A 19,738-nucleotide genomic window follows, 5' to 3' on the forward strand; every position below is an offset into this window, starting at 1 on the left:
GAGGCACATTATGCTCGATATTCTGTTCACCCAGGGTCGACGAAGATGTACCATGATCTCAGATGCCTATATTGGTGGGACGGTATGAAAAGAGATATAGCAGAGTTCGTTGCTCAGTGTCCAAATTGCCAGCAGGTTAAGATTGAGCACCAGAAGCCCGGTGGGCTATTGCAGGAGATGGAGATACCGACGTGGAAGTGGGAGATCATTAATATGGACTTTATTACAGGTTTACCTCGCACTCCACGGAGGTACGACTCCATTTGGGTTATCGTTGATCGGCTGACAAAATCAGCCCATTTTCTTCCAGTTAGGACTACATACTCACCTGAAGATTATGCCAGGCTATATATTAAGGAGATTGTGAGACTGCACGGAGTTCCTGTGTCTGTTATTTCCGATAGAGGTGCCAGTTTACAGCTAAGTTCTGGAGATCATTTCAGGAGGGATTGGGGACCCAGGTGAGCCTGAGTACAGCCTTCCATCCCCAGTCCGACGGACAGGCCAATCGCACTATTCAGACATTGGAAGATATGTTGCGTGCATGTGTTATTGATTTCAGGGGTAGCTGGGACGACCATTTACCGCTTGTTGAGTTTACTTATAATAACAGCTACCACTATAATATTTAGATGGCACCATATGAGGCTGTGTATGGCAGGAAATGCAGATCTCCGATCGGTTGGTTTGACGTGGGTGATACTCAATTAATGGGCCCAGATGTAGTCCAGCAGGCGGTCGATAAAGTGAAACTGATCCGAGAGCGACTATTAGCGGCCCAGAGCCGACAGAAATCTTATGCCGATAAGCGACGATGACCGTTAGAGTTTCAGATTGGCGATTGGGTGTTCCTGAAAGTGTCACCGATGAAAGGTGTTATGCGATTTGGCAAGAAAGGAAAGCTCAGTCCGAGATATATTGGACCTTATCTGATTATTCGCAAAATAGGAAAGGTGGCCTACGAATTGGATTTGCCAGCTGACTTGGGAGCGGTTCACCCGGTATTCCATGTTTCCATGCTTTGTAAGTGTATTGGTGACCCTTCCAGAATTTTTCCTTCAGATGAGATACAGGTCACAGAGAAGCTATCTTACGAGGAGCATCCTATAGTCATATTGGATCGTCAGGTGAGAAAGTTGCGGAATAAAGATGTGGCTTCGGTTAAAGTGCTGTGGCGGAATAATAACCGCGAAGAAATGACCTGGGAGGCTGAGGAGCAGATGAAGGAAACGTATCCTCACTTATTCCCAGTACCTTCAGGTAATTCAAATTCTTTGTCTGACTATGTTGATTTATGAATGATTTGTATGTGATGGCTATAAAAGCAACTCCCCCGAATTTGAGTAAGATCCGTAGAACTAATCCAACATTCGCGGACGAATGTTCTTAAGGGGGGGAGGATGTTACGTCCCGTATTTTTATACATTGGGACAACCCGGATTAATTATGATAATTTAGAGCCAAGACTATTCCGGGATTCGAAGTCGGGACTTTTGACCTTTGATTTTATTTCGAGGCATAAGTTATATATGAAATTGTTGGCATTGAACACTTAGGAAAAATTTGGGACCATAATTCATAAATTGGAATTAAAAAAAAATCTTGCAAATGAGGCCTTGTGGCCCTCAAATGGTCCCACACATTGTGTGGCCAATTTTAATTGGTCCAACACTTGTGTGGGCCATGGGACACATGGATAAATATTGTGGAAGCTTAAAAGATGACCTTAAGTCATATTTTCCACTTCAACACTTAGCAAATAAAACAAAAAGTTGAAGAGCTTCAACAAGAAGCTCACGGCCAAGACTAAGGAAAATCAACTCCATTTCAAGCCATCCCAAAATTATTTCTTTGGTGTAAACCCACTATTTTGAGGTCCCTAAGTAGCGTGGAAGCATCGTCGGAGCGATCAAACCATCATTTTTCATCTTTTGGAAACCCTAGGCTATTGGAAAGTTGAAGAAGAAAGGTAAGAATCCATTATGTTTTGTATGTTATAAAGGTTGTATGCTTGTTGTAGTATCTTATAATGGAGGAAAATCATGAAATAAAGTATGTTGAAGTTGAGGCTATATGTATGAGGCTTGGCCGTGGGATGGGTGTGTGTGTTGTGTTGTATTAGAGTGATGAATTAATGTCTAGTTAGTATATTATGATCATTGCAAGGTGAAGAACGATTGAGAATCATCCATATATGTATATGTGTAGTGTTAGTCGAAATGGGTCATATTATATGACAATGAACGAATTGATATCACTTAATGTTTTAGTCGTCGTCGTTGTGAATTCTACGTTGGAAATGAATGTTTATTGACTCAAACTGATATTGTGATTGTTGCGGACTGAATTGGAGATTATTGTACATTTAATGTATTTTGTACATTGATGAAAATAGCATTGTTAGAATGTGAATTGTGGATACAAATCATGATTCGAAAATGAAGAAAAGGGTTATAGGGGTGTCTCGGTTTGGGGCTGAAATCGGCTGCTTTGGGGAAAATTTTGGATTGTTGGAAATGTTATATGAATTGTTTAGAATGTCCTATAATATTGTTGGTAAAGATTCGGGTTGATAATTAAATGTGTGAGCGATGTTGTGGCTTGAATGTAAGTCGTCGAATTGAATTTATGAAAGTTGATAAATGATGACAAGAGAGTTATTATTGTTGAATTACCTTTCGGATTAATTATTAATGTTGTTAGGTTGGTTGTTGTGGTTGTGTTGATCGATATGGCCGAGTTAAATTCTCGGGGCAGCCTATTTGCAGGGGAAATGCTGCCCAAATTTCTGTAGAACTAAGGGCGAAATTGGAATTTAATGCCCAAAAAGTCTTTAGCTAATGTTTGGCATTTTATGACTTGTTTATAGATCGTGGGCAGCCCGAGACGTAGGTTGGACTTATCTTGCGTTTGGATTATTATTGGAGAGTGTTTGAGGTATGTAAAGTAACCTTTCTTTTTGGCATGGCTTAGTTAAAGTAGGCCATGATACGAGCCTCTAGGAAACTCTATTCTCGCAAATCCGAGATTGTCTATGATTCGTAATTGTTTCCTTGGTATTCTTGGGCGCATATGCCATAACATTGATCCTTATATCCTTGGAGTTTATAATTTGTAAAGATTTCATGAAAGCTGATTTTCGGTTCCAAAGCTTGTTCTTTAGCTATTCCAAAAGTTCAAACGCCCGTAACTTCCTCAGAAAAGCTCGGATTGCTTTGAAATTTTCGTAGGAGTTTGTATGATATAAAATGAGTGTTTTTCATAGGCGGGCTCAGTTCGGGTCTATACTCGTCCGTGGGTCCCGCGACGCCCTTTATGTAATTTCGATAACTTTGGGAAGAAAATGTTATAATTATTGTTCCGATTTTAAATATGACTATTTTGCTTATCTTTGGATTTATGATAATGATTTTATGCATATGATTCCTCACTACTCCGCTCGTTCCCTATGATATCGTTTGCCGGTTCCCGGGCCGGTTCGGTTGTCGTGCGTATTATGATACATTCCGGTGTTATGCTCTGTTTATGGTTCACCGAGCTTCTCGCTCGAGGGCCGGGTTCCACATATGTTTGGCGTTATGCTGTGATTGGCGTTATGTTGTGTTGTGATGTGTGCCGAGGATTCGGAGATTTGAAACTTTCTGGTGTTATGCTGTGTTATGGCGCCATCGACAGGCGGGCGACCATATTTTCCTGTGCTCTATGCATAATTTATACTTTGGAAATAAACATTTTGATATTTTTGGATATGTATTATTTTCCATACTTCTGATTCGATTACTGTTCAAGATTTATTTCTGTACCTTCTGCTTTGCATACTCAGTACATATTTCGTACTGACCCCCTCCTCCGGGGGCTGCGTTTCATGCCCGCAGGTACAGACGCACAGCCTGGTGATCCACCTGTTTAGGACACCCCCTTCTGCTATTCGGAGTGCTCCACTCATTCCGGAGCTTATATTTTAGGTATATATATTTGTTAGTCCATTCATGTATATTCGTTCATGGGTACGGCGGGGCCCTGTCCCGTCATATGATTCTGTCGGTCTGTTTAAAGGTCTGTGGACATGTTTGTGGGTTAGGGTCTTTCTGTACGGATGCGTGTGTATGTTGTGTTTGGGCGATCCCATTCGCCGTGGCGGCCGGTCCGCATATGTTTAAATGTTGCTTTGTTGGCCCTGTGTGGCCTTTGTTGGTATTATCTGTGCGCAGGGTTAATTTGGATAGTTTGTAAAACAAAGGAAACTCTGCCGAAATTTTTCTGGAAATTATCTAAATTTGAAACACCGCCTTGTCGGATTCTGTTATATACTTGAATGCGTTTGATAAACTTTGAGATAGCATTTGATAGATGTGTTTGGGTGTCCAGATCGGGCACTAGTCACGGCCCACGGGGTTGGGTCGTGACATACACAAAAAAGGTACCAAGGAACTGAGGCTCCGGAACAACTGGAGCGCTGCTACGATACTGCTGACGAAGCTCCTAGGAGTCGAATCTGTCTACCTGCTGACCTGCGCGGCATGAAACGCAGCGTCCACATGAAGGGACGTCAGTACGAATAGTGTACCGAGTATGTAAGGCGTGGAAGATAATACAAACGGAAACAGAAGGTATGATTAACAATATCATGGGATCATAGGACATATAGTGAAATAAGAAAGTAACCTGTACATAGGAATACCCTTTCAGGCCGGATACCATGCATGCTTGTCTTTCCCTTTTTAAAAAAACATTTCTTTTTCATAGGCATAGAAAATAGAACTTATTTCATATCATGTCTTATCATATCATATCATATCGTATCATATCATATGAGATCATGTCATATCATGTCATACCATATCAGGTCATAGCGTATCAGGTCATAGCATAGCAGGTCATAACGTATCAGGTCATAGCATAGCACCGATCAATGTCGGCTCACCCACATAGCATCGAAATATATCGGCTCGCCCATATATCCCGCGTCCGGGCATCCCGCGTCCGGGATGATAAGCCAGCTGACCAGGTGGCAATGAAACATGTTTCCATTCCCATCCCCCATATACATATACATATCTCATATACATATATCATATAAGCATGCAGGAGAGCCCAAGGAAAATCATGTATCCATCGGAGTGACGTAAGGTCGGTGACCTCCGATTACATTATGGAATAACCGGGATCGCCTTGTCTCACCTTGAAGGAACGAGTATTTTAAGGCGAGACTATCAACGGAGAATATCACTAGAAGATAACATAGTATGAAACCAGGGGCATCATAGACATCAATTCATGTTTTGAAATCTTTAGAAAATAGTGTCATGACCAAGGAATAGAATTAAAGATCAAGAACTAGTTGGACACTTTCATACTCATATTGAATCCTTAGCTTAAGACTCTTAGTCATGGAATCATTCTTGTCATACTTATCATAGATGTATTCTCTTCCTTAGCATCATCGTCATCAGAGTCATCATAGACATATTTCCATTAGAATGGTACAGTACTTATCGTTTGATAATCGGGATAAGGATCAAAAGTTTCCTTTGGATTCTACTTCAAAATAAGTCAAACGGAACAATAAGGAAAATTCGGGAACATTGGACCCACCTCGGGCCGAATGAGGTAGCGTACACAATTTGCATATGTTACATGTAATGGCGTTACTTGTGAGGGTTTTAAGGTAGTCGGGTCCTATTTATGCAAGTTCTAGAGGTTTAGGAAGTTTTTCCAACATTTCACACAATTTCTAATTCAATTCTTCTGAATGAAAAAGGGGTAACTTTAGGTGCGGATTCCGGAGAATAGAGTTGTCCCCAAGGCTCGTATTCGACCTATTACGTCTAAGACATGCCATAGAAGGAAGAGTAAAGCCTTACATACCTCTTTCCGCTCCTTATGCTATTCCAAATTCAAGTTGCAAATCCGGCACAATCTACAAATTGGTCATATTTACCAAACTTTGGTTAGAGCATTAGGAATTGGAATCTTAAGATAATACTTGGCTACCGAAATTCCGGCAGTATTTCCCCTGTAAATACACCATCCCCAACATTCAACTTAGCAAATTTTTAATCAACAACAATCCGGGAATTCAACCCTGGCCAAACTATCAACATAATGTCAACAACCATACTAACAATTTCAATATTCAATCCAAGATACATTATAACCACTCAATCAATATGCTACTTCCTTCAAAACCTTCCAACTCCAATAAAAACAATAACAACCTTATAATATATATTCCAACAACACCATACTAATATCATTGTCTTCCATACATGTAAGTACATAATATTCAATTTACATAAACCCCAACAACAAGTCTCCAACTTCTACCATTTCCCTAAGATTATTAGGCTTTTATTAGAAATATAGAATCCACACAACAACAACCAATATACTAAATAAAACTTGCTCACCATTCCTTCATGATTCACCAAATATACACGGCTATACATGTGATATACAACCCACGGCCAACATCATGCACACATGGCTACAACTTCACTAAAATCATTAAACTTCCATTATTAACATAACATTCATTAAAACCACAACTAACCACTAGATAAAATAATTAAAACGTGATTTCTACACACACATACCACCTCACGGCCACCACATGGTTTTTTTTTCTTTTCCATGAATTTCATCCACTTTTACATGCTACAACACACAAAATCATCCATAACATATAAGAAAGGATTAAACCTTACCTTTTTCTTCAATTCTTCACTTGGCTAGAAATTTCAACTTGCATGAATATGTGCTTTTCTTGCTCCACAATCACTTCACCTTACTCGGAACCCTTTGTTGAATCACTTAGCTAGAAGGAACAAGTTGAACAACCTTTCTTTTTTTTTTCTTTTCGGTTTTAGAGGGGCCGAATGGCCTTGGAGTTTTTTTGTCTCGTCCGTTTCTCTTGTTCTTGCTTCTTGAAACTTCTAGGAGATATTATGATTATTAAGATGACTAATTCATCTTTTAATACCATTCATTAATTCTTTTATGGGCCCAAGCCCACCCATATGGATGACTAGGTGGTCCATTTTAATTTCCAAGCCCATATATTATTTTGGTCTTGCAACTAATGAAAAACTATTTTTCTCCAAATTCCAAATTTGCCCTTAGTCTTCCTCCATGCTTCCACGAGTCATATTGCGGATTTTCCCTTTATACCCTTGACCTTTCTTAATATTCCCAGTCCAAAATTTTCATAAACAACTCATATGCCAAACAAAATAAAAATAAGGTCTTGCTTGTTGTCTTCCTGCGATTATCTTAAATTATCCGATTGCACAAAAATGCGGGATATAACATCCTCCCCCCCTTTAGAACATTCGTCCCCGAATGTTAAACTGGCCTCATAGTGTATTATAATACTTCGGGGAGGTCTCCTTCGTAGATATCTGTTATATCCCGTATTTTATACGTTTGGATATTCCAAGGTAGTCGTGACGAAGTTAAGGGAATGACCATTTTCAAAATCTATTCTAATGTATAAGTTGTTGAGAATATTATTTACGCACATTGGTATAATGGGAGTAGTGAGAAGGACTAAGGATAAATAGGGGAATTCGCAAAATGGTCAATGGAAATAATGTGGAAGGCTAGGGGTAAAATGGGAATTTCGCCAAGTTCATGAAAATTCAAAAGAAGGCCACATGGTCACATGGTGTGTAGTGTATGCCATATTTAATTAATAAGGGTAATTTTGCATGTGCATGGTTGAGGCTTGCAAGAGAAGACACTTGGTCTTCTTGAATTAATTTTAAGAAAAAGGAGGAATTTTCTAGAAAAGAATGGAAGGGGTCATGTGGTCATATTTTTGTGTTGAGGGACTTAAAAATAAATATGAGTAAGAGGTGGAGGATATATATATATGTAGGGAACCTTCAAGAAATTTGGAGAAAGAAAACAAACCAAAAGAGAGAGCAAGAAGATTAGGGGTTCGGCCAAGGCTACAAGAAAATAAGGCCATGGAATTGATCAAGAAAAATTATTCCCTTCTAGTATTCCAAGCAAGTTGAAGGCCCTAATTAACATGGAGTGGTTGTTGGAGCAATAGGATCATTCATTCTTGCAAGACACAATTTTAGCCAAGTTGAGAAATTAAGTGGAAAAGGTAAGGTTTGATTCTCTTTTACAAGTTATAGATGGTTTGCATATGTTGTTGTATGGAGAAATGAATGGAAAACATGAAACCTTGCATGTTGAAGTTGTAGCCATGCATGGTGTGTGTTGTGTGTTGTGTTACATGGAAGATTGAATTAATGTTATGTAGTGTGTTGGTTGTTGTTGTAATGTGTAGGAAAAGAAAGGAAATTCATGAAATATGTTGTTGTTGTGGTATGGCCGAATGGGGTGTGGCTTGACAAACCATGATGATTTAATTCTATTTGATATTTTAGTTGTTGTTATTATGGATTCTATGATGAAAACTGCAAGTTTGGTGGTTTGGAACAAAATGGTAATTGATATGAAAATGGTTGTAGGTTGTTATGGGAAATTATGTGATTTTAATGAAGATTTTATAATCATGAAAATGAGATTCTAAAATGTGAATTGTGATTGTTGGTAATGAACTTGGAAGGAAATAATGCGACTTTGTTGTTTCGTTGCAATTGTAGAAGTTTCGGATGGAATATGGAATTGGCGGGGTGGCTTGAATCTTTGAATACTGATTGGAATACCATTGAATTATGTTTAAATAATCTTGAGTTGGTTAATGAAAATGGAAAGATGTTGATATTAGTTTAATAGTGTGAAGTTGGAATGGAAGTGTTGCATTATGTAGAAAAGAAGAATAGATATGTTAGGATGTGTTTTGTTGTGGTTGATGATGTTGTTGGCATTGTTATGTTGTTGTTGATGTTGGTTTGGGCCGAGCCATATTCTCGGGGATGGTACATTTACAGGGGAAATGCTGCCGAAATTTCGGCAGACAAAGTGTTACCTTAAAGAATCAACTTCTAAAATGCTCTAATTAAGTTTTGGTAAACATGACCAATTTGTAGATTTTGGCGGATTTGGAACGTGAATTTGGAGTAGCACAAGCAGCGGAAAAAGGTATGTAAGGCTTCACCCTTCTTTCTATGGCATGTCTTAGACATAATATGTTGGCTAAGAACTTCGGGGACCCTCCTATCCTCCAGAATCCGCACCTAAAGTTTTCCCTTTTTCATTCAGTAGAATTGAACTAGAAATTGTGCAAAATGTTGAAGAACCTTCCTAACCCTCTAGAACTCACATAAATATGACCCGATGACCCTAAACCCTCACAAACAACGCCATGACATGTAATATATATATAAATTTGGTACACTGCCTCATTTGATCCGAGGCGGGCCCACTGTTCCCGGATTTACCTTATTGTTCTGCTTGACTTACCGTGAAGCTAAATTCAAAGGAAACCTTCGACCCTTATTCCTTTACAAAATTACAAGTACTAAACCTATCCTAACGAGAATACTTCTATGATGATAATGATAATGATGATGTAGAAAAGATAATATGTCCACGATGAGTATAACTAGAATGATTCCATGACCAAGATTCCTAAGTAAAGGATTCAATGTGAATACGAAAGTGACAAACTAGTTCATGATTCTTATCTCTATTGCTTAGCTATGACACTATGTTCTAAGGATTTCAAAGTCCATGAATTGACGCCTATGATGCCTATGATCCCATACCATGTGTTCTCTCAGTGCTATTCCTCGTTGATAGTCTCGCCTTAAAATACTCGTTCCTTCAAGGCGAGGCAAAGCGATCCCGATCATTCCATAATGTAATCGGAGGCTACCGACCTTACGTCACTCCGATAGTGTTATAACTTTTGATTGGGCTCTCTTGCTTGCTTAAGATATAACAATTACACAGCGCCTAAATGGCCAGGCACGACCACCGCTATGGCGGGCTGCTATGTTTACACAGAGCCTATATGGCCAGGCACGACCACCGCTACGGTGGGCTGCTATGTTTACACAGAGCCTATATGGCCGGGCATGACCACCACTAGTGGGCGGCACGAGATGATTACCCCGGATGCGGGAGGCCCGGACGCGGGATAATGATGTTATGTGATGCAGACAGATTATGAATGTATATATATAAAGGTGAAAGTGAGCATGCATGATTCCGCCTTAAGGGGCACTCCTATGTACAGGTCACCGCTTATCATGATATATTTCACACGCATAAGTTATAGCTCTATACATGACATGTTCCATATGTACAGGATACCCTCTTTTACATGATATGCTCTACCCTTCATATTATGTTACTATTCTTGCCTTACATACTCAGTACATTGCTCGTACTGACCCCTCTTCTTTGGGGCTGCGTTTCATGCCGCGTAGGTACTCCCAGATGGTTAGAAGACCTTACTGAAGATGTTCCAGCGGAGATGGCGAACTCCATTTGTCCCGGAGGATTGCCAAGTCCAAGTACATGCTATGATATTCTGTCCTATGATAGAGACTTTGCAGACAGAGTCGTGGGTATAGAGTGTCAGCTTGTAGATGACTTCGCCAGTCGATATTACTATGTGTCATGTCACGGGTCCCACATGATGATAGTCTTTACTTATGAAAAAAAATAAAAAAATTTGGAGAGCTTACCATGTATTTTATTCTTAATTGATACAAGAGCTTATATATGTAATAAGAGTCAGCGGGTTCGCTCGGCTCCAGAGACGGGGTCGGGTGCCCATCACACCCTAGTAAGGTCAGGGTGTGAATTTTGGAGAGCTTACCATGTACTTTATTCTAAATTGATACAAGAGCTTATATATGTAATAAGAGTCAGCGGGTTCGCTCGGCTCCAGAGACGGGGTCGGGTGCCCATCACACCCTAGTATGGTCAGGGTGTGACAATATCCCACATGTCTCTTAACGCATCCATTTTAGGAGCTTAGGTTGCCTTTATGTCGTAGGTCAATTGAGTTAGCTCCGAACGTTGGCCCTGCGTTAATAAGTCCCCTTTATTGGATCTTGAATCGTCATAGTCCATTTTAGGTCTAACATGTTCTCCCCCCTTTTATTAAGAGGGTCTACGCACGCCTATGCCCTTTAAATAATCGTCGCCTTCTGCGATCTTGTACAATTGTAATTCCTTCTTCGTGGAGTCTGCCGCGTCTATCCCTTGCTAGATATGTTCCCGTATATCACCGCATTAGAACTTTCTAACCTTAACTAGTGTGGATTCAATATCGGTCTTACCCTGTAACCTCCGTACTTATATCCTTCATCACGTCTTTCGAATTTCATCCAGCTAGCATGTTCTATGTATCGCGACACTGTTTGTTAGGGTTCTACAGTCACAGATAAGATGCCATGTACATATACACATTTCCACCACTCTTTTATTTACAAACACTTCCAAAAGCTAATCAAACTTTCTTTAGTCCTGAAGCTCTGTCATGCTTTCTCCCCTTCTGCTGGTCTAGTCCGTCCCAGCCTACCCGACTTCTATAGAGTTTCTAACCACTTCACACACTCTAATTTACTTTAGGCTACCTAATTTCACATTCGTCTCTTGTTCCCACATTTATGAAATTTTCAGCATATTTCCCAGGGGGTCACCCGTCCTCCTACCTTAGCACGCCTAACCTCGAAACTTCAGTGCATTTTAGTGTCTTAATGCTAGTCTATTTGCCTCCACTCCCCCGCACTGCCTATATCACGTAATATGGGGCGAGTTGGGATCTTGACCATTTTCGAAACACGCTCGTAATGTATCTTTTCCTTTTAAGTACCATTTTAGCCTTCGTAACCTCCAGTATCCGCCCCTTACCTCTGAGTACAGCTACTCTTGTCCCAAAGTTCCAAATTCTGAGTACGATCAGCAATACAAAGAACAGTATACGATAGAGTGGAATCTAGATCAATTAACACATACATATCATAGAAAAGTGCCGATAACGTACCCGTGGCCGCGTCTGCGGAAGGTTCAGGATCCTGCCGTCCTGCCAATGCATATATGCGGTGCGGAGGGCCGGCTGAACTGGGTCCCCCTCCTCCTCTGCCTCGGCCACGGCTTGCTGGATCTTGGGAAGTCTGTCCAGGAGGGCGCACGGTCGACGATGAACCAACCGCTGATCCGGCGGGCTGGGTTCTGCGTCCCTCATTCCTTAGCAGGCAATCACGCATCAAATATTCAGTCCGACCGAAGGAAAAACATGCACCAGTATCCCGGCAACACTGTCCAGAGTGTGGCCTGCCACACCGAGCACACCGTAGTGGGGGTCGTCCCGTCCTGTTAGATTCAGCTCTATACTAGGACCCCGAAGCTCTGGCACTCTGATCTGGCCCTGAATAAGTAGAACGATCAAATCCCCTATCCGCAAATCGAGGAGGTGCACTGGCCACTGATTGGCCTGAATACCTAGATTGCTTCTGTGCCTATCCCCCTCTATACTCGCTTCTAGTCCCGGAGGATCTGCCCCTTTTTCTAGAACCCCTATCCGAATAGCGCTCCTCTCTCCGTAACTGATATTGTTCCTCCAGGTTTTGGGCATGGGCTTGAATGCGAGTAATAGTCATTCCGTCCTGGAGCGAAGCTGTCAGACACTCCTTAACTAAATGTGGCCCCAATCCACTCACAAATCGGTGTACGTGATCTCCCATATTAGCTATCATGGCTAGGGCATACCTGTCCAACGAGTTAAAACAAAGACTGTATTCTCGAACGCTCATATTTCCCTGTCTAAGGTTCAAGAACATATCGGCTCGAGCCCGTCAAACCTCCGGTGGTAGAAAATGTCGCAGAAATGCCTCAGTAAATTCCTTCCAAACCGGGGGAGGGGCATTTGCTCCCCTCGAAGATATCCAACTACTATACCACAGAACTGCTACATCCCGCAATCTGTATGAAGCCAATTCCACTGACTCTGTATTCGAAGCATGTATGATTCTCAGTGTCCTCAACATCTCGTCTATAAAGCTCTGCGGGTCCTCCTCCGGTTTCGATCCATAAAACTCCGGAGGTTTCAGGGTAATAAAGTCACGAGCCCTTGCACTCACCGTCCTGTCTCCCGGGTCTACATCTTGCCGCTGAACCTGTGTGGAAACTAGCTGAGTCAATAACTGGATGGCCTCTATCATCTGCTGGACCGGAGCTGCTGGCGGTGGAACTGGAGGTGCTGGGGCTGCAGCTGGAACTCTTTCCTGCTCGGCTGATACAGGGGAAACAGGAGGAGTCTGAGGGGGAGCTTCATTATAGGATTCGTCTTCTTCTGGCTCCTGTTCAACTCTGCTTCCAGCCGCCAACTTGCCCTTCTGGGCCGCCGTAGTCTTCCTCTTCTTCGGCATTACTGAAACCGTATTGAAAGACGATAGCAGTTTACGGTCCGTAAACCACTATTTTACGACCAACTGGGCCGAAGTGCAAATCTGCAACTTTCGCATTTTCAAAACTCATAAGTAGTCATCCCCTTCTTAGTAAAACATCGTACCCTCATACTCTTCGTTGGTCTATTCATTATACGTTCACGGAGAAATTTCCGAGGTGCAACATTCTTCCCCCCTTTTGGAACATTCGTCCTCGAATGTTAAGTCAGCGGGGATTCTACGAAAAATTCGCCAGAGTTTCCCCTATAATATGGTACTACCACCCTGTCACAACAACCCATAATATCATTGCCTCACAGGGCCACAACATAATAGCAACATATCTATGGCCATACATGACCCAAAAGCATGAAAAGAAAAAGTACATACCTTTTTCAAGCTTGGTTCTTAACTAACATCTTTCCCATTCCCTTTTCATCATATAGTAAATTCTTCTAGGACATTTCTCATGTCCTTTATTGATTATGCTGCCTCGCACTACTAACTCCATAATCATGTAGTGGTAACTTCTAAAGTTCTATAACTCATGTCTCGTATATTTTCCTCACACTCACATCTTCATAAAATATATATTGACAATATAGTCTGCACGATAAGGAAGCTTTCATCAATAACTAACTTGCTCGGTAGCGCATGTCACTCTCTTACTTTTTTCTAACTGACCCTATCTTTTCTCTATTCTTTAGCAACTGCTACCTTGGAGGTTCTACCCTTCACAGCCTACTTCCTTAAAGCTTGTGTAGCATCGTCCTCACAATCCCCTTTAAGTCTTATCGGTAGTATTTCTAAAGGTATTTCATATAGATTACCAGTGGTGGATCAATACTATCCTCAAGGATATATATATAAAAAACTGTTAATACCACATATTGTACTTTACCGATTACTGTCGCTACATAGCATAAAACCTCTCAATTCATACTTGTTTAATATGATAAATATTTATTTCTCCTTTCACACATTATCAAAGCTACAGATATACCTGTGACGGCATCGGGAAATGACTCTGGATCCTGTCGCTCAGCTAAAGCATATATACGGGGCTGAGTGTTACCTGAAGTAGTTGCTCCCCCTCTGCCCCTACCTCGCCCTGTCGGAACCGGGGAAGTCTGCCCTCCCGGGAGCACCGAAGAAGAACCAGCCGCTGATCCTGCGGGCTGAACCGCGTGCCTACCGCCTCGAAACGGGCACTCTCTCATAATGTGACCTGATTGGCCGAAAACATAACAAACATCCGAGCCCAATCGGCATGGCTCCCAATGTAGCTTACCGCACTGGGTACATTGTGGTATAGATGATCTCCTCTGGCCTGAATCACTCCTATACCGAGAGCCTGACTCGGTGAAACTCTGATCCGGTCCGGGATGGCTAGAGAAGTTGGACCCCTGGTCAGTAACTCGTGGAGGTATACTAGTCACCGACTGACCTGAGTGCCTAGAATACGTCTGCCTCGATCCCCTTCTATGGTCGCTATCAGCACCTATGGATCTGGCCGTCTTACTTGGCCCCTGATCCACATCACGCTCGCCCCTTTGCGGATGTCGTTGCTCTTCTAGATTTTTAGCATGGGCTTGAATGCGGGAGATATCCATCCCGTCTTGCAATGAAGCCGTTAAGCAATCTTTGAACAAATGTGGCCCTAGGCCACTCACAAACCTATGCACTCTATCTCCCATATCGGACACCATAGCCGGGGCATATCTAGCCAATGAATTGAATTGAAGGCTATACTCCCGAGCACTCATATTTTCTTGTTTCAGATTTAAGAACCTATCCGCTCTAGCTCGGCGGACATCGGGTGGCAAGTAGTGGCGGATGAAGGCATCTACAAATTCTTGCGAAACCGGAGGAGGTGCATTCTCTCCTCTTGATAATACCCAATTATTATACCATAAGATTGCCACGTCCCGGAGTCAGTAAGATGCTAACTCCATGGATTAAGTCTTAGAGGCATAGATAATTTTCAATGTCCTCAACATCTCATCAATAAAGCCTTGCGGGTCTTCGTCCGGCTTTGACCCAAAGAACTCTGGAGGATTTAAAGTCATAAAATCGCGGGCTCTAGTACTAACGGTCCTATCACTTGAACTCGAACCCTGTAGCTGTGCCTGGACGGCAACTAGTTGTGTCAATAAGCAGATAGCCTCGGTCACTTGCTGACCCGAAGCAACCAGGGGAGGAATTGGAGTTGGAGCTCCTCCTTTTTCTTCCACATTAGGTGGGGTAGAGGAAGTATTAGATAAGGCTTCATTATGTGACTCGCCCTCTTCTACATACATCCGAGGCTCTCTTTCTACCCGCCTCTTTGCCGTAGTCTTGCCCTTCTGGGCGGCTGTAGCTTTTCCCTTTGGCGGCATTCTGAAATCACAACACAATATTAGGGAGGATAAGATCTTATACACGGATCTATCGCACAATCTCATAAGAAGAAAGATGGTCATTTTTCCTAAATGCCCTGTAGCCCCTTGTTTATTGATGTGGCGCGCAACACACCATAAACAAGACTCTACTAGACAGGGCTCGTAGACACTTCATAGGACTGAACTGCTCTGATACCACTTCTGTCACGACCCAGCTAGGGGCCGTGACGGGTACCCGGGGCTGACCACCGAGCACCGCTCGTTCTACTACTCATCATACTCATTAAGCCTCTTTTTTTCGTTCATAAACTCATAATCACAAGAAAATCATTTTCATTAAAGAACATAAATACTTTTATATACATAAGCCCTTTGGCTATCAAAAGATAGTGTACACATATCTACGTATATAGAGTAGTGACCTTGTGAGACCATATAACCCACACATACGTATCTACGAGCCTCTACTAGAGTACTAGACATATGGACGGGACAAGACCCCATCGTGCCTAAAATACTTATACATATATATATACACAAAAGTATAAAATCGATTAGCACCTCCGAAATAATGGAGTGCTTCTGCAAATCTGCTGATCGCTCCTAAAGGTATGCACCGTCTCCCTGTCTACCTGTGGGCATGAACACAGCGTCCAAAGAGAACGGACGTCAGTACGAATATTGTACTGAGTATGTCAGTCATGAATGAAACAAACATAATAGAGAAATCATAAGTCATGAGGTGAAGGCAAAACCTGCGCGACCTTTAAGGGTGAATACATTTCATACATATATCACATATACATAACCGTCGTACATGAACCATCATAGCGTATACATCATCATGTCATATAATTCATCATCGTAGTGCCGTATCTTCTCATACATATAAAACATTATCCGTATTCGGCCACGTAGGGCTCGACAATATCCATATTCGGCCACGTGGTGGCTCGACAGTATCCGTATTCGGCCACGTAGTGGCTCGACAATATCACATACAAATCTTCCATATTCGGCCACGTAGTGGCTCGACCATATCACATGCATCATACAAGGATTAATATATCTCATCATTATCATTGCCATAACATACATCTTATAATCTTATCGTAACCTTTCATTAATGCACACATTTAAATTTAAAGACAATCTATGAAAGTCACATCGTATTCGTAGCATGAATTTGGTATAATTATCGTATGATAGCCTTTATAATCTTTGGGCTTAAGCTCATCATTTCCATTATCATTTCTATAGCGTATCTCTTACCTTTATCTCACATGAAATACTTTATGAACATAGACTCGTAGTTTCTCGAAACATTGGTCATAGGACATGCATTGAGGCTTATGAACAATCTATAACAATGTCGGGGTGACGTAAGGTCGAGAGCCCCCGCTTATATTATGAACGTTTATGAGTATCGTGCCTCGCCTTGAAGGAAAGAGAGCATAAGGCAAGTGTTAACAAAGATAACATCATTAGCCTTATAGGAACACCATGCCACAATATCTTGAATCGCTATACTCTAGCTCATTATCATCACCATCATATTTGTATGTAATTCAATATATTGAAGGACTCATAGGCTTCGTTTTGTAGAAGGATTATATAAGACTTGAAGGATTCATGCCTTTTGAAAGAAAAGATAAGCCATACATACCTTTTCCTTTAGCTATTCTACCGCTTGATCGTTCCTCTTCAATATTCGTGTCTTTACCTTCAAGAGAATTCGCATCAACGTCTGTTAATCGACTATAAGAACGCGTGACTATTTTCTAGGGAAAATTGGGCAGCATTTCCTTTGTTTCTACTACTTTTCCCCTGTTTCATTTCAACTACCAAACATTCACAACAACACTCACAATTTCGTATCAACAATTGTCATTTATCTACATTTACCACATTCCACCATTTTTCTCCAATTTCTTCACATTTACGGGTTTTAGCTCATCATCACATTTTCTCATACATCACACCTATTTTATGGTCTACACGTCATTTATAACATATTTATACTCCTAACTCATCAACATTCATAATTCAATCCAACTATCATTCAACTATGGCACTATTCACATTTTCTGACACATTTACTACAGTCTTCTATAATCCAAGTGTTTCAACGTATAAATACTTCAATCATCATGAGAAATTCATAAAAATTACCTTAGATGTGGTAGGAATGATCCTTGAGTAGTAATACTCTTCTATGCCAAAAACCCTACTTCACTTCCTTTGCAATTTCTTGGTGTAGATGAACTTTGATGAGTTTCACACTCTTGATTTCATGGTTTTAGTGTTGTTGATCTTGATTTTCCTTTGCTTCTCTTGTGGATGAATATTAGAGAGTATTCTAGATGTTTCTTGAAGTGTGGAGTGAAAATGAAATTAATGGAATGAAAAAGGTTCCCTTATACTTAACTTAAAATCTGATTTTTATGAACAGTAGTCGAAGTGCACAGTGGCCGTAAACCAGTTTATGGGCCGTATTCTGGTTTACGGTCCTTCCTTCACGACCGTATTTAAGCATAACAGAACCAGAAAGGTTTGCTGGAGGTCATGGTGGTTTACGTTCACAGTTTACGAGCAGTATTTTGATTTATGGTCCGTATTCTGAGTAGTATTTAACCATGTAGACATTTGGCAGAAAGTTGATGTTTTGGAGTATTGAAAGACGATAGCAGTTTACGGTCCGTAAACCACTTTACGGGCTGTATTCTATTTTACGACCAATTGGGCCGAAGTGCAAATCTGCAACTTTCGCATTTTTAAAACTCATAAGTAGTCATCCCCTTCTTAGTAAAACATCGTACACTCATACTCTTCACTGGTATTTTCATTGTACGTTCACGTAGAAATTTCTGAGGTGTAACATCCTCCCTGTCTACCTGTGGGCATGAACACAGCGTCCAAAGAAAACGGACGTCTATACGAACATTGTACTGAGTATGTAAGGCAGGAATGAAATGAACAATGTCATAGAAGCATCATGACTCATAAGGAAAGATATAACCTGCTTGAGTGTTATAAGCAATATACTTTTTACTTATATCATATTTTACATCATCATAGTATATGTTTTGTCATATCCCATATATCATCACATACATCATCACATACTTCATCACGTACATCGTCACATCGTACTCCGCATAATTACCCGCGTCCGGGTAATCCTCGTATGCCGCCCACTAATGGTGATCATGCCCGACCTTCTAGGCTCGGTGTAAACATAGCAGCCCGCATTAGCGGTGACATGCCCAGCCATATAGGCTCGGTGGAATCATACGCAGCCCGCATTCGCGGTGACATGCCCAGCTATGTAGGCACGGTGGAATCTTATCATCACAAAATCAATCATAACACATCACTATTACACATCTCGTAACATAGCATCATCTTATCATTTCTTAGTATCTTATACATATCATCATCATATTACAAACTAGCATTGTTAATCATCTTATACACATATCATATATTAGCATTAAGAGCATACGTTAAGCTTTAAGGGCAACCACACTATGTCGGGGTGACCTAAGGTCATGAACCCCCGATTATATTATGAGCGTTTATGAGTATCGTGCCTCGCCTTAAAGGAAATAGAGCGTTTACTTGTTGGCAATTTGGACATTGTGCTACAAATTCTGCTATGTCCCTCTTCATGCCATCCCACCAATATATCAATTTGAGATCATGATACATTTTTGTCGCACCTGGATGAATGGAATACCGAGAATACTGTGCTTCCTCTAGAATTCGCCGGCGCAATTTTTCCATATTCGGCACACATAGTCTGCCTCGGTACCTAAGAATTCCATCAATAGAAACTTCAAATGGAGACTTCTCCTTTTCATGAGATAGGTCTCTGTAATGGCACAATTGGGAGTCTTCACATTGTCGCTCCTTCAATTCCACATTCAAAGATGAAACTGCAGGATCGTTAATGCTTACCCTCACACTACCTGAATCGATTACACGTACTCTAATATTAGCTAATTGATGGAGCTCATGAATCATTTCTTTCCC

Source organism: Lycium barbarum, chromosome 6 (genome assembly GCF_019175385.1).
Source record: "Lycium barbarum isolate Lr01 chromosome 6, ASM1917538v2, whole genome shotgun sequence".
Lineage (NCBI taxonomy): Eukaryota > Viridiplantae > Streptophyta > Magnoliopsida > Solanales > Solanaceae > Lycium > Lycium barbarum.